The 12421-nt window shown below is 51.7% G+C and overlaps 1 protein-coding gene and 1 long non-coding RNA gene across 7 annotated transcripts in view; one reads left to right on the top strand and one right to left on the bottom strand.

The window, feature by feature from the left end:
- Positions 1–3748: 3748 nt before the first annotated feature.
- Positions 3749–12421, bottom strand: part of LOC101707269 (Interferon-inducible GTPase 1) — an 8921-nt gene continuing 248 nt past the window's right edge. Inside the window, exons 1-4 of one of the 6 annotated variants that reach the window (XR_015444878.1) lie at positions 8039–8225; positions 7505–7617; positions 5554–5638; positions 3749–5375 (exon numbers count right to left, since the gene is read on the bottom strand). This is a non-coding gene — a long non-coding RNA (Interferon-inducible GTPase 1). The other 5 variants (XR_015444879.1, XR_015444877.1, XR_015444876.1 and 2 more) reach the window with 5 other exon arrangements.
- The window catches only part of Irgm (immunity related GTPase M), a 16134-nt gene continuing 13454 nt past the window's right edge, over positions 9742–12421 (top strand). Inside the window, exon 1 of the mRNA XM_021241967.2 lies at positions 9742–12382. The gene's annotated coding sequence lies outside the window, so the exon portion shown is untranslated. The remainder of the gene's footprint in view (positions 12383–12421) is intronic.

Here is a 12421-nt window from a genome sequence, read left to right as displayed (position 1 = left end):
CCCGAAGAAGGGTGAGGCTGTTAGGGAGATTGGAAGAGAATCAAGCTCGGGGAGCCTGAGAGCTCCCTTAGGAAGCAGTCAACAGCAGAGAGCTGGAGGCGGATTCCTCCTGTGGGTGACGCATCATTTAACACGCTCCACTCCAGGCCTCGCTCTGATCCAGCACACGAGCGCCACATTCTGGACCTGATTTTCACCATCTTCTCAGCTGCATGATTGAGAGGTTTGTGTTTATTTTGCTGGCTCAATTTCTTTCTCATAAGCTGACTTTGTGACTCTCAGAAAACTAAAGGAACCATTAACTGTTAACTGGTTTTGCTGAGATCTGGTTGTTGCCCATGTCAATCAGTTGTCTCAGCATTCAGAAGAATTTTAGTGGAGTAAGTACTCGGTTGGAAGATCCTTAATGTGTACTGTATTCTTTTTTTCCTTTGAAAGCATCCCAACGCCAAATGCTTTTACTGATTTAAAACTAGAATTGGCAGGAAATAGGGGGATGAATATGATCAAAGTGCATTATGCACACCGAACCCCAAACAAATGTGAACCAGGGGCAGATGGACAAGAAGGTGAGGAGGGGATCCTTAACATGCGCTGTGTGCATCTACAAATCAGCCAAAACGAAGTTAACAGGCATAACCAATATGCACTAATAAAAAATGCGGGGAAGACACCCAAAAAGCAAAAAAATAAAAAATAAAACTAGACTTGACTTTCTGTGATCAAATTCCAAGAACTGAGTCACATGCCTGGTATCAGTGCTAAGGAAATCCTCCTGTGGACTGCACAGGTCCTTCCCAACTGGTCTTGTTTTTAGACAGTGATTTGTTAACCTCAGGCTCCTAACTCCAGCTCCCAGTTCCCATTCACATTCCTCCTAAAGCCTATACCAAAGGAGCTGTCCCTGAGAACTACCGCCTCGAGGGCTTGAATTTTAAACTTTGACTCTGTGTTAGTCTGATAGGGTCCTAGAAGCCAGACCTACAGATGCCCGATGGGTAACTGAAGCTTGGCATCTCTGCTTTCGTTTCTTCTCTATTACTTTAAAACTTTGGGTCAGATCCCTGCTCAGCCCTGCATGTAGGCATGCTAATTACTGAAGGAGTGTCTATAATACAAGGTGTAGTATCCCTGAATTTACCAAGCCTACCTCATCCTCCTTCAATATTGAGGACACCAAGATATAAGTAACTAAAATAATTTCAGAACTGCTGGGACACTCAATTACCAGTTTTTACAATATCTAGTTCCCGATCCAATGCCTGCAAATCTCCAGTCATTGCCCTAAATGTGATATCACATTGTATTCCAGGAGAAATGGAGCTTGGCAGGCCACTGTCCTCTAGCCGGAGCAGTTACCCAGTGAGAACTGTGCCCTTTGCTCCCCAAGCATGAACAATCAAGCACGAAATGGAATTTTCCCTCAAGCCATAGGATATGTCTGGAGGTAAAAAACCAAGGTCGAAATAATGATCAGCCAGACCCCAGCCCACCCCAGCACCCATAATACTGGTTCCCATTCTTCTGTCAATGGACCAGTCTGATCTTCTTTGTGATGTCTGTGTCCCCTTCAGTTCCCCAAGCTGAAGTCCTTTCCTATTTTCTCTTATTTTCCTTTGTTAAGGGTCAGCCTTCATCTTTGTCAAATCCTTAAGCTAAACTCCCTTGCCAATTTCTCTTACTTTCCAATTAAAATGTTTCCTTACAAATCTGTGCTGGATGCCTCAAGTTTTAATTTCTGTTATCACTAAAGCAAGGACTCTGCACCAGCTGGTGGCATTAGGAGTGGTAGGAGCGCACTGAGAGGAGGAGCAATAAAACCACTCATACCAAAGACAGGGGCCCCAGCCCTTCTGCCAAGGAGTCCTGGCCCAGGGCCACTCAGAACTGGGCTGCACAGCAGGAGATAAGCAGCAGGTGGTGAGGCTGCATCTGTATTTCCAACCTCTCCCAGCACTGACATTGCCGCCTGAGCTCCACCTCCCGTCAGATTAGCATCAGCGCTAGATTCTCATAGAGCTCAAAGCAGGACCATGCACACGAGAAACCTGGGCTGTGCACTCTTTATGTGAATCTACTCCTGAAGCATCCCTCCCACCCCATCCATGAAAAAATTGTCTTCCGCAAAACCATTCCCTACTGCCACAAAGGCTGAGGACCCCTGCTCTGAGGCCCAACCTCATTCCATGCCTGTGGCCAGTGGTTGAAAGAGGAAAAAAAAAAAACTGGAGATGATGAGGAACTCAAAGGATCAGAAAACAAAGTAATTCCATGAACTTTCCACAAAAACATACAGAGTCCTTGTATAATAGAACCAGAGGAATGAAACTGATCTCTATTAAAATGCAAGAAGTTTTTGCCTCTGATTTTTTTGTATGACAAAATGAACAGTTTAAATTCTGTAAAATGAATCAGTATCTTTGTAAAGTTGAAAAAATAAATTCTGAATAGGAAATGAGTATTAATATCTGAAAAACATTTTTTTAACAAAAATGATGGTCATCAGGTAGCGTGAAGAGATCTCTCCCCATTTATGTTGCACACATCTGTTAAACATGTGATGACACACAAAGTGACTTAGCTAACTCTCCAGCCCTGGTGAAGGCTGACTCATTTTATACAGGATCTTCTCCTATGTGGGGGAGCAGGGAAGGATGGAGTGACTATGGCCTGTTCTGTAACCCCTCCCATGTGTCAGGCCCCCCACACCCTGGGGACAGCTTGCAGAGTGAGGTAGATCTGACACACACCCTCTGCTTCTACAGCTGTGACACTGAGCAGCGTGACAGGAAGCATAAGAAAGTTGCATATATGGTGACTGTGACACAGGAATAAGAGTCCTCAGTATCAGAGACCCCTGCAGCAGAATCTGATCACCTGCTTGGTGCTATGATGCTTGAGAAAAGAAAGACTTAGAGACAGAATTAAAGAGAGAAAGATGGGGAACTGGGATGACCAGTGCTTGAGCAAGCAAAGGCCCCGAACAGCCAGAACCGTCGATATTTATTGGTGACACAATCATTGTTAATTGGGGGAAGGGGGCTACATGTGGTTGCTAGGGATACGTTGCTGATGCAGGCAAGGCTTATATTTTGTGGGTGGAACAGAGCAGACAAGATATAGGTTGTAGTTAACAACCTTGTCTTTTTAGTTACGAAGGTTTTAATTTTGGGAACAGAAGTTGGATGCAAGTCACTCTGACCTTGGCTGAGTAATGTAGGCTTTGTTTGGACTCACGTCTTAAAGCAAGCCAATGGCAGGGTTAACTCTTTATAGCCTGCACTGCTTATAGCCTGCTTTGGACATAATCAACAGGGTGGTCTCCCAGGCCCCAAACATTGAGTCAGGTCCATTTGATTATCCCATTTCAGAGGTTTGAGGTAAAGACTTGAGTAAGAGCAACCAACTTTCCTTCTTAATGCAGTTCAATTCACTTTCACTCTCCCATCTCCTGTTCTTCATTTTGCCTCATCCATTGGACTTTCAGCCTATCCAGTGTTGAGAAATTCCTAGAGACAAAACCGAGGGTCTGAACATGTGATATCCAAGACCATTTCTCTAATCCTCTCTCAGCCTCCTCCCTCCAGGTCCTGCTGCATTTTCCCAAAACACTTATTTTTACTATTCATTTAACCATGTGTCCATATTTGTGGATCTTCTCTTATTTTGGTGAAGAAGGTACTGAAATGGCAATAGAGAGAAAAATAATAAAAATAACAAAATGAAATAAAAATATAAATAAAAATAATAAAATGACTATAATATTTATTGTGATTATTACAAAATGTTTTCTATCAGAAGAAATAATGGAAATTAGCAGACTACCTCACATGTGATTACCTGAAAGCTGATAGATACTATGGTAGTGTCAGGATTCAATCAAAATAGATCAATATCTTCAGAAAACAGGCTATGGCCAAGCTATATTTGCACAGCAGTGAGGTACCACATGCAGCTATGGCTGGACAGACACTTCTTCTACCCTGGGGGACACTGGCTCAGGACTGGCAGGAAGCCCACCATCCCTTCCAATGCAAGGCCTGCGGTCCATTTCCAGCTCTTTGAGGCCAGGCGCAGTTCTTCTACCTCATTCACTCAGGCTTGAGCGCTTATAATCTTGCGCAAGAGAAGTTTAGCATCATCAGCCACTGTATCGAGGAATTTCAAACGTAGAAAGCAGATTTTCAGAAACTGGCAGGCAACAGATGCGAGACCTCCATTCACTGAGCAGAAGGTTTTGACACAGTGCATGGCCTTTGCTACTATACTGTCATCCTTCACAAGGGGCCAGAAATCCAAGCACTTGGTGTAGCCCTTGATATCCTGCACAGAAGTGCCCAGCTTCTCAGCAATCTCTTCAATCGACTCATCATCCAGACCGAAATAGCTTCGGTAGAGCTTCAGGCACGCTTCCTGCTCAGGCAAATCAAAGCCTTTGACGATGGGTGCAAAGGGGATGAAGGCCAAAGCCGAGGACTTCACAGCATCCAGCCAGATCTTCTCCCTGAGGAAACCTCTCTTCAGCTCGACAGAAGCATCGGACAGCGTGGGCAACATGAGTGCGAAGGCTTGGCGCTTGTGAGCAGGAAGCTCCGCCAGCAGAGTCGTCTCCAGGAGGGGGAAGTCGAAGTCACACAGATCAAAGTTGGAGACCAAGAAGACGCGAGCATCAGGCAATCCTATGTCGCTGAGGTTAGCCAGGCAGTAGTCTCGGATGTGCTGGAGAACTCTCTCCCTCTTGAAGGACTGGGGTTTGGCTTTCTGTTCGTTATCTAAATCGCTGTCCACCTTGGCTCTAACAAAGTAGAATTTCTTCCCCAATTCCTTGATTTTCTGGGCCAGGAGAGCATCATTGAGGCTGAAGCGGGAGGAGGAGATGATGATGAAGAAGTCAAAGCTGGCGAACCCCACTGTCTCCAGGTAGGTGTCCGGGGCGAATCTGGCCGTCCCGGTTCCAGGCAGGTCCCAGAAGGTCACGTTGGGATATTTTGGGTGTTGATAGGGGGTCTTCTTCATGGTGGTCTCCACGACCCCCACATCGGCTGCCCCCTCCTCGCCGTGACCAAGCCCTCTCAGGGCGTTGATGAAGCTGGACTTGCCGGTCCCGGACTCCCCGATCACAGCCAGCTCCAGGACCGCATTTTCTGCCGCACCGAGTATTTCTTGGATCAGGTCCACCACAGCCTGTAGATTCCCCTCCTTGAAAGCCGCTTGGATTCTGGCCAGGGCTTCTGGGGGGAAGATGCCTCCGGTCTCACTGATTAAGGTAGCATACTGAGGCACGAAATCGGCAGTCAATTGCTCAAAATTCTTTTGAGTCAAATTCTTCAGGAAGGCTGAGATGAACTCATCCATAGCAGTTCACTAAGGGAGGTCTGTGGAAAAGAAAGAGAACCGAGTTACAGAGAATGAAGCATCCAGACAGAGAGACAGGGTCAGCTGAGGAGCCATGCGGGGCTCTCTGGTCCTTCCACTCCCTCACACTGATTCCTGTCAGTCTAACCAGTTTGTTTCTCCTGTGAGTTTAGGGTCCACCACCGCAGAAGGGCCTACCTACTCTCCACGCTGCTGGCGTCTGTCTCCCAGGAGTTTGGACAGAGTGATGGCCTATAAAGGCAGCGACATCCTGCCCCGGAACCTGTGATTGTGTAACCTGTGTCAAAGTTCTTCGGGCGTGACAACGCTCCAGGGTCCCCAGGTGGCTCAATAACACGAGAGAATCCTGACACGATTTAAGGCAAGAAGGGCAAGAACAGAAGGAGGAGGCGGGAGGACAAAGCACAGGTGGAGTGGGGAGCCATGGAGAGAGGGCCAGGGCCAAGGACTCAGAGAAGCCGGAGGTGCTGGAGGACACGAGGGCGCGTGTGTCCTGCAGAGAAACTGGGGCAGTCCCTTCTTGCTTGTCTTTGCTTCTGAGCCAACATAAGGGGAGCAGGCAGCTGCACCCGCACTCCCTGCCTCGAGAAGCTCCACACCACAGCCCTGAAGCTGCAGCCTCTGAAACACGAGCCACAGTAATTTCGGATCCTGTCACACTGCGAAGCTGACTGATGCACTGTCACGCCCCTCTCTCCTTTCCAGCCTGCAGACACCAGAATTCTATTCTCTACTTCTCCCTCATCATCTTTTTAGCATCCACACATGAGTGAGAACACACCTATCTGTCTTTCGGCCTATTCATAATGCCCTCCGTTCTCATCCATGTGGCCACAAATGACAGGACGTCATGCTTTCCTATGGCTGAGTGCCAGTCCGCTAGTATAGAGACCGCATTTTCTCTTTCAATTCATTTGGCGATAGACTCATAACTTCGAGTCTATGTCTTGGCTCCTGCTACCCCTTCCAGTGGCTTTCAGGGCCTGAGCTGAAGCTGTGTTGTTTGAAGTATCACAAAGTTTGTGGCAAATCGGTACAGCAGCGATGGGGACCAATGAACAGTTCCTGCTTTTCCTGAGCCCTCTGTACAGAGCTCGGCAGATTTCTGTCCTGCAGAAGGAGCCACTCGAGCAGCCCCTGCATGAGTACAGAAGACTTCAGACTGCCGAGCCATGCAGGAAATCAGCCCGGGGCTGCCTCGCGGCAACAGGGCAGGTGCTGATGAGCCACCCGGCGTCCACAGTCACTCTTGTCGTCACTATGCCGTGGTAGCCTAATTAACATTGGTCTCCCTCATGCCAAGGAGGCATCTGAGTGGGTACTGGACACCAAGTCACCCAGGATGTAAACAGAAGCTCCGACTGTCCCTCTTAAACACAGTGCCATACAACTTTTTAATTGATTTTTGGTACCAGGGATTGAACTCAGGACCTTGCACTTGCAAGGCAGGCTTAGTGCCACTGAGCTACATCCCCGGCCCTTACAACTTTGAAACATAAACATTTGATGAAGCCAAGGCAACCCCGGGAAATATTGTGCTAGTGGTGGGCCCTTCCCTCTATCTAGCACCTTCAGATAGTTTTCAAAACAATAAAAATCATGACTCTCAAACAGATATAGAATGAACACATTGTTAAATCTGGTAGGTCGGGGGTGTAGGGGTCCCCAGACTCACCGTTGCTGGGCCTGTCTCTCTCTGACACAGAAAGCGGAAGAGGAGTCGGAGAACAGAGCACAGTGAAGAGATTTTATTGTAGGTGTTGTAGGAAGCAGGACAAAGCCGCCCCAGAAGGAGTGGTGTGCTCAGAGCTGTCACCCTCGAGTCCTCTTTTATACAGTGGGGGTCTCACCCACCCCTCAGGGTCCACACTTGATTGGGCTTGTTAGGTTTGGCCTTGTGGGCTCTGGGGAACTTTCCAGAGCAGCTTGTTCGGGGAAGTCACCCACTCGAAGGGACACTTGAGGCGGGTGGTGGCCTGCACAGACTGGGTGTGAAACCACAGGCTGTCAGCTTCAAATTACCAAGTTGCCTGGACGTTGTTTGCTGCCCTCAGCCACACAGAGCCTGCATTTTCCACCCTCTAAAAAGGGCCTGGATCTTGTCACCCTCCGAGGGGTCCCTTCTGACCTCACAACAGGAAGGATGTTATGGATTACGAATGAAGTAACACGGCAGGCGTTGGAAGCAGCAGAGTTCTTTTAGACTCTGAAGGGTGGACACATTCATCCTGGAGTGCCTTTCTGTGAATGTAAACATGAGACAAAGTCCTGCCTGCGATGGGGAGGAGCAGGAGTCACTTGGACTCAACAGATTTTATGTGTCAGTAGTGAAACACACTGCATATCGATTATGGAAAACAGACTTGTAAAACATTTCTATGCCAGTGACGCGCTAGAATCACGAAACCCAGATATTTGGACGGCACACTGCACAGTCTCCAAGGGGAGGCACCCAGCAAAGATTCTGCTTAGTCCAAATTTTCTCACAATTTCACAACCAACCACACAACAACAGGAACACCGAAAGGAGTCTTCAGACACAAGTTTCCCTGGCGTGTGAAGTGGTGAGCGGACTCACCTTCACAGACAGGCAACCCTGCGCCTGGCCCCCAGGCTCAAAGCTGGACCCAATCCCTGCAGGATCCTGGAGCTTCTCACTCACCGGGTCAGACAGATCGTTGGTGACAAGAACAGGTCTGGTGTGTCCGCTGAGGGGGAGAAATGCTGAGCCGGAAGTGCTCGCTGCCGTCCACAGCACAGCGACGAAGCCCCACTGAACGCTGTCCTCCCAGAAAGGGCTCGGTGTCCTCCTGGGTCAGCACAGGGAGCGGGAGGGGAGGGACGTGTGCCCCGTGCCCTTCGTGTGCTGCAAGGAGCCCCGCTGTGCAAGGAAGAAGGGAAGAGCCTCCTAGCCTCTGCCTTCTGCTCCCTCCTCAGCAGGGAGTGGGCTGGCTGTTGATAAAACAAAAACGAAACTGGCGGGCTGTATGTTCTTTATGGTCAGCAGAAGCATTTCCAGGAAAAGAAAACTGAACAGCTTGTGGCTGCGGGGGGGTATGTTTAGGGAAGGAGAGGTCAGAGAGAGACTGGAGACCAGGGGAGGCAGGTTCCTCAGGACCTCCGGGAGGTCACAGCCAGGACCCGGGGGATGGGTTTCCAGGGCCAGAGGGGGTCCTCGGGACACGTGGGCAAGTTTCCAAACCTTCCAAGAGAGGAGAAGCATTTCCCAGCAGGAAGAGGACTCCAGGGACTGTCCCGTTGTGACTCCCCGGTAGGAATGCTGTGCTGACTGCACACTTTGCCAGCCCTGGCACCAAGCCCTGGCACCAAGCCCTGGCACGTCACTGGGGACCCCTTGACCAGGGTGGTCATCATGCATGATAAGGGAGTCAGGGTGCTCAGAGGGGCTCTGGGAAAACGGAACAAGACACCAGGGAGGAGACCTGGAGAGGGAAAGGGGAAGGGCCTGGGGCTGAAGCCTCCTGTGCAGATGTTGCTCTGGGGCTGTGGATGGCCCGCCAGAGGATCTGCAGGTCTCTGCCCACCACGCTCAAGGCAGCTGCAGGCACAGAAAAGCAACCAGCTGTGTAGGGCTTAGAGAAGTGTCTCCAAACAGGTCCCGCCTCCTCCTCTAGGTCAGCAGAGTTAAGTTTTGGGCTTTCTGAGTTTGACAAAAGTAGAAGGAAGATCCCCAGCCATTCGGGAGCTAGGGATATGGATATTTCTTCTAATGGTAAACGCAAACGTAATTAACAACGGGCAGAGGAACTGCCCAGGATCCTTCAGGTTTCCCTGTGCCTTTCTCTGCAGTCTCACCTGGAGCTGAAACATGGGTCTTGCATCTGACCTGAGGGGCAAGGCGAGCGGCCTCCGAATGCAGGAGACAGGAGGCCCCACAGCACCCTCTGGCATCGAGGCCGCACCTGTGTGGGTGCAGGCAAAGGTGAGAAACAGGCTTTGCAGACAATCGAAAAGCAGAGTGGACCTGAACCCAGGGTCCAAGAACACTTGAAATGTGGATCAGCAATTTGTGGCTAAAAGGAAGCAACTATGAGGAGGAGGAGGAGGAGGAGGAGGGTAACTGCATACAGGGAGATAAGGACAACGCCAACAGAGACAGCAGAGCAGGAAAGAAACCCAAAGGCTGAGAGCAAATCACTCCCTCAGGCTCTCAGGAACTTGAGGAGCCACCTGGTCACAGTGATGACTTGGGGGTCACTAAGCAGGTCTTCCTGAAGTCCACTAGCATCTCTGGATTTACACAGGAGCAGACATCGTGTGGTGGGGAGAGGCCCAAGGGGGTGAACCTGTGACTTCTAACCCAGTCCTCTGACTCTCTTCCAGTGGCCCCGACAACCTTGATGACCTGTCACATGGTCAAATTGAGATTCGTTATTTCTAACCAAAATACTGACTTATTTTGACTAAATTCCACTACGAACTAGTCAGAGGAGGGGCTGACTACCAGAACCGAGGCCAGGGTGCTGGGACGTCCTCTTCTTGATTTTGTAGCTCAGAACCCCTGAGTCCATTATCAAATTAAAGGGCACAACCAGGAGGGAAGCATTTTCGGGGAGGTGAGGTCCTGTCTGTGCCCTGACCATGATACCACCTCAGTTTCTTTTGGGGAGTCAAAGGACAAACTCCAGAGGTACTGAAGAATTGGGCTGGGCAGGTTCATGATTCTGGGATGATCCTGATACATCACCTCCCACCTCGAGGTGCTTTGTGGGATGAGGAGGGAGAGAGGACAGCAGCGACCCTCACCCCTGGTCATCAGGAGACCAGGGAAGGCCTCCGGGGCTCTGGGATGCAGTGAGACAAGCGACACGAGAGTCAGGGTCACTCATGGGAGCTGCATCTGTGCGAGACAGAATATGCTTCGTCCAGAGCTGAGCCACTACCACTGTCTCGGCAGGGAGCCCAGGATGTGGGTGACTTCACCACCTGGCGCAACGGAAGAGAAACGGCTCTGTCTGTGTCGACCTGCATGTGTACAGATGCGTGTGCCTGCATGCATGTGCTCGTGGGTGCTCACGACTCAGGGCTGATGGCTGCACACGGGCACCTGCGTTTTAGCACCTGCAAGCGGAGGAGCACGAACCCCGCAGATTCAAATTGCTGTGAAAGCTGAGTAACTAACGATCACGAATGCATCAGGGGAGCACTGGTGAAGGCGTGGGGGAGTCAGTAGGGAGACAGACCTCATGGGACACGAGGGGCGGGCGGGGGTTGAGACAGGCAGCACTCACGACGGCAACTCGTCTTCCCTCCTCCTCCCTAGTGGAGTAAGAGTAAGTAGAGAAAAGGCTTAAATCTGACACAGGTGTGTGGGACACATCCAGCCCTCCGTGACTGCACGCAGCCAAGACATGTGCCAAAGAACTCGGCCAAGTCGGCCCCACACTCGGCGTTTACTGACCATCCTCATCAGTCAAGAGGCCGACCACGGGGAAACAGGGGTTAACTCAAGCCGGCTGCTCTGCGTGTGTGGGCACAGGTTTGTGTGTGCGCGTGGGTGTGCCACGCCTAGGTGTGTACATTGTGCATGTGTACATACATGGGTGTGAGGAGAGAGATATGTAGGGTTGGGTGACGTCAGCCTGAACATATTGAATTTCCTCCATGTAGAAAATATACTTGGTAATCCTGCTCTTTTCTGTCCCCTACACTGCTGGGGACAGTGGTGACTTGTACCTGCGCTCAAGAAAGTGGCACAATAAGCCAGGGGACAACCCAGGCCCTAGGTGTGGGTGTAGAAAAACACAAGCTGTCCGTGGTGAGGTGAGGAGTGGACCAAAGGAGGCACTTGCCAGCCAGCCAGCGCTGTGCCCTCCAAGCCCCAGGGCGGTACGGTTGCAGCAAGGGGCGACCCCGGGTGCTGAGCTACGGGGAAAGCAGGGAGAGCCCCATGGACGTCGAAAAGGACGAGGTCTCTAGACGTGGGGTGGAGGGGAGCAGGCAGGGTAGGGAGCCCCGCATGAGGCCCAGCTTAGGTTCGGCGGTGGAGGCAACAGTGAGCGCCAGGACCAGGCACAGATTAGGACGAGAGAATGGAGGCTGCTGGGTTGGGTGGCTGCGGCCCATGCCCGCTGAGGTGGTCCTGGGAGCGATGGCTCCACGAAGCCAGCACACCGTGAGGAAGACTGGGGGTGTGGGGTCGCGTAGGAACCCTGAGGAGGAAAGCAGAGAACTCCCCCGACATGGAGACTCACACGCTGCAGGCCGCGCGCTCACCAGTCCTTCCCAGTCCTGCGTGCGGCACATCCCAGAAGAGGCAAAGCTGGGGGCAGCGGAATTTCTGTCTTCAGTCTTTTGAGGACTCCCCCTCCCCCCGCGATCTCCACAGGGGTTGGACCAGTTTAACAGGTGACTCGGGGAAGGGGAGCGTAGGTGCTGCTGGGGCAGGACTGAGCAGGGCTCGTGCTCAGCACCCCGGGCAGGGCTCGGGCCCGCTCCGTGCGGGTGTGGGTGCGGGTGCGAGTCTCCTGTGCCTCTCACCGTCCAGCCCCTGAGGCCCCTCTCCCTCCACGGTGACCGGGACACACTGAGCTCTTCACCCAGCCTTGAGAGGGGCACTCACCAGGAGGGGGTGGGGGGACAGCGGGCCAGATTGCAGGGCTGCCCTGGCCCTGAGAGCAGCGCGAATCCTCTGTCCGGACCCCTGCATCACCCGCGGGGAGGCTGTCCCCCTCCCCTTCCCCGAGTGGGAGTGTCACTCGGGGGTCAGTGCTGTGTCCGAGCTCAGGGTGACCAGTGCCGATCCCCCCGAAGCCCACTTTGTCTAATAAACTCCAGACTTAGGAAACTACAACCACCTCCCTGGCCCGGCCCAGGCCCTCCTCCCCGGAGGGAAGTGAGCAGGGGCAGAGGTGGACTTCCCGCCCTGACTCCGGCCTGCTGGGCAGACCGGGCCAAGCAGGCTGGGCAGGAAAGGACTCTCAGGAGGACAGGGCCCTCCTGGCTCCACGCTGTCCTGTCTGATGAGGGTAGATCCTTGTCTGGGGTGAGTAAAACACTACACCAAGAAAATAACTAGCGATAT

Source organism: Heterocephalus glaber, unplaced genomic scaffold (assembly GCF_053883595.1).
Source record: "Heterocephalus glaber isolate CG9 unplaced genomic scaffold, H.glaber_assembly_v1.0 deba00001606, whole genome shotgun sequence".
Lineage (NCBI taxonomy): Eukaryota > Metazoa > Chordata > Mammalia > Rodentia > Bathyergidae > Heterocephalus > Heterocephalus glaber.
This window is presented reverse-complemented; position numbering and strand designations above follow the sequence as displayed.